Source organism: Arachis ipaensis, chromosome B04 (assembly GCF_000816755.2).
Source record: "Arachis ipaensis cultivar K30076 chromosome B04, Araip1.1, whole genome shotgun sequence".
Lineage (NCBI taxonomy): Eukaryota > Viridiplantae > Streptophyta > Magnoliopsida > Fabales > Fabaceae > Arachis > Arachis ipaensis.
In genome coordinates this window covers 129,780,424-129,784,353 of record NC_029788.2, presented here as the reverse complement: position 1 = coordinate 129,784,353, position 3,930 = coordinate 129,780,424, and the positions used below count along the sequence as shown (strand labels likewise).

Here is a 3,930-nt window from a genome sequence, read left to right as displayed (position 1 = left end):
TTGAACAACTCAATTAATTATAATTATTAATAATTAATTTTAAATTTTTTAATTTAAAATTTAAATAATTAGAAACTAATTAATTAAATCTAATTAAAAACTATAAAAACTTTCTCCTTCTCTTTTATAGTAACCTGCACACCCAAAAAAAAATACACATAGATTCTCTCTTTCAAAAAGTTCACCGCCGAAGAAACAAAACCTGAAAGCTGATAAACCTGAAAGCTTAGAAAAAGGAGGAAGCTTTTTTATAAATCGGTTCTTCCAGTCAAAATTTGGACAACAGTGTTGTCTCATCGGACACCACTGAGATGGAGAAATCAAAGGCAAGGTCTGGCGGCGGCGGCGGTGGAGGTGGAGGTGCTGTCAACGGTGGTGGGTGGTGATTAGAATTTGAACGATGTATTCAACCAAAATAGAGGTGCAAACACTGTTGTGTCAGTCCCTAATAGCAATTACAAGGCTCAGGTGGGTCAAATTCGAAATGGGTTTGATGGAAACGGTGTCCAGGGTCAACAGATGGTGGTCAATAATGATGGGTATATTGGGATTAATGCGGTAAGGAATGGGGAGAACTGTGGTGAGAGTTATAAGAGGGAGATGAGGGATTTGGAGGAGCTTTTGTCAAAATTGAACCCATGGCTGAAGAGTTTGTGCCGTCGTTGCTCGCCAACAGTTACGGTTACTTGACTGGTCCTGGTGGTGCTGCTGGTTTTGGATTCGCCAATAATTTTGCGATGCCGATGGAAGTGGTGCAGTTTTGCGAAAAGTACAATCTGGTTCAGTTTCAGGAGTTGTTTAAGGAAGAAGGAGTGGTGGAGCACGGGCTGTTTTTGAACAATCGCAAAAATATATATATAAAAAATCAATTTAATATAAAAAAAATATCCTAATACTTAACAAAAGAAATGTCCAACTATAGGATTTTAAAAAAATCATATAATTCTTAAAAAAATAGAAATATCCACATCAGTAAAACAAAAAATTAAAAAATACATTAAAAAACATCTATTTAGTATGAAAAAGAAACATCATAATGTTTAGCAGAAGAAACATCTATGTATATCAACTTACCTTTGTTAAGATGGATTTCGAAATCGGATCCATTAAAAAGTTGACAGAAGTTAGCTGGACCTTAGTTGGTTCCCTAGCAGAACTCTAATAATAATAATAACTAACACCCTAAGAAATAAAGTAATCACAACTTATCTTGGTCAAATATAAGGGTATGTCTAAAACGAGCACAACCATTATGTGCTTATTGAATGCGCCACATTTATATCGACCATTAGATTTGATTAGACGAAAATCAAAGGCTAATATGAAAGAAGAGCATTGATGGACTCTAATAAATATAGAATATATTAGTACATAAATAAATACTTTAAATGACAATACTTTAATATACAATACTTTAAATGGTAACAGAATCTTTTATTTTTAAATAATTAAATATAAAACATAAATACAAAAATATGAGTATTCTTTATTCAATAAGATTAATTATTATGCAAAATTTTTTTATGATATTAAAATCTTACTTATAGTAGTACAAAATCAACCTTCATTAAAGGTTGGTCTTCAAATTTCTTCCTTGAAAATAAATCTTTGCATGGGAAAGATTATTAACCGCCCAATTGATAAATGGGCATTCATTTCATGTTTATCCCAACACTAGTTAACTATTATTAGTTGCATTTCTTATAGGTTACTTAGCGAAATTATTTTTTAATCAGCCTCTTTCCGTTAATAGGTGTCATTCTCTTGGTTGTTGATCAACTTTTAGCTAGCCATCACCTACGAGGCTATGATCAGCATTAACTTAGCCACTGTAAACGTGGCCTATATAATATTCACATATATGTCTAAAACGAGCACAACAATTATGTGTTTATATTGAATACGTTATATTTATATAAATCATTAGATTTGATTAAATAAAAATTAAAGACTAATATAAAAAAAATATTGATGTACTTTTATCACATATTATTTATATGTTTTATATTTTTAATTACGTAAGCTTGATTAATTTAGGTCTTACTAATATAAATAAATATATAATGTGATAGCCATGCATTTAAAATTATATTATTTTTATTCTGTTTTTCTAAAAAAATTGAAAAAAATAAAAAAGTTAATATTTTCATGTATTATATATAATATTTTAAATAAATTATATTTTTAAAATATTTTGATGAAAAATTATTTATTTTTTTCATTGATATTTTATTTTGTTGTGCTTCCCAAGTTTTAATGTAGTTTTTAATATTTCTTGAAAATAGATTTTTGATCAAATTCAATTAGGAATAATAACTACTTTGTTTTCATTTGTAAAACAAATATAACCACTTATTATACTAATGTTATTTTGTAGTTTTTCTTCTAATTGAAAGAATACATTTTCTTTACAAAAGAGCTTTACACCGGAGATATTAAAAATATTAAAAATAATACTAAAACGAGAAATAAAAATGTATTTATATTTGTAACAACTAAATGTCCAAAAATTAAAAGAGTATAATATATATATCACACAACTAATTTGTTGATTTAAATATAGTTTAAAGTAAATACAAATATATTAAAAAAGATTACTTTTCACGCACATATTATTTATATGTTTTATATTTTTAATTACGTAAGCTTGATTAATTTAGGTCTTACTAATATAAGTAAATATATAATGTGATAGGCATGTATTTAGAATTATATTATTTTTATTCCGTTTTTCTAAAAAAAATTAAAAAAATGAAAAAAAGTTAATATTTTCATGTATTATATATAATATTTTAAATAAATTATATTTTTAAAATATTTTGATAAAAAATTATTTTATATAATAATATTTTTAACAAAATTAATTAATTAATAAATTTTTGAATATAATAATCGAATTATTTGTCAAGTAATATAAAATAAAATTTTAATTATTTTATATTTTTATGTTACAGTTTAAAATTTTATTTTAATATAATTTTTTAATATTACAAAAATTTATTGTATAATAACTAATCTTATTGAATAAAAAATACTCATATTTTTGTATCAGAAATGTTTGGTAACCAAAGAAAATTAGCCAAAAACAGCCATAATTTGCCTTATTTAGCATTTATTAATTGTTGCGACAATTAATGAATGCTAAATAAGGCAAGTTCTGGCTATATTATTTGTCTCCCTAGCATTACCTTTTTTTGTATTTATATATTTTATATTTAAGGGTAAAGTACTAAATTGGTCCCCTAGGTTTGGGCGTAATTCTGTTTTGGTCCTTAAGGTTTAAAGTGTTCTATTTGAATCCAAAAAAGTTTCATTTAGCATCAATTTAGTCCCACAGTGAGGTCAAAATTAAATAATTAACAAAATGTCCTACATAACAACAGTATAAGAACAAAATCGATAATCTGGAGAACAAGTACAAGCTCCAGAGGCATAAAATCAACCATTGATACATCAATACATTTATTTATTATTTTTTTATAATATAAATAAAATATTTTCTATAAACCTAAGGAGAATGATAAATAAATGTATTGAAATATAAATGTGGCGCATTCAATAAGCACATAATGGTTGTGCTCGTTTTAGACATACCCCAAATATAAAGGTAGAATAGAAAGCTTCTCTTCGTTGTTGTTGCTGAAGAATTGAAAGCAACCGAAAAAAAAAAAGAGGATGGAAACACGAAATTATTTCTGTTGGCTGAGTCAATGCAAGAAAAAGAGAAGCAAACTAGATGTCAAATATGCAGAGCAAAACGTCACTGGCATTTTGATCAAAACCTCGCCGATATTTTGTATGTAACGGCGGTGCTGTTTTTCTGCGTATGAGATGACGCTCCCACAATGACATTAAATACAATAGTGGACTCACTTTTAGATTAAACTCACCTAATAGATTAATATTTAAAAAAAAAATTTTTCCTCAACA

The 3,930-nt window shown here is 26.7% G+C and overlaps 1 pseudogene; it reads left to right on the top strand.

Annotated features, from left to right (window-relative positions):
• LOC110271630 overlaps window positions 1–1,821 on the top strand; it is a 2,381-nt pseudogene extending 560 nt beyond the window's left edge.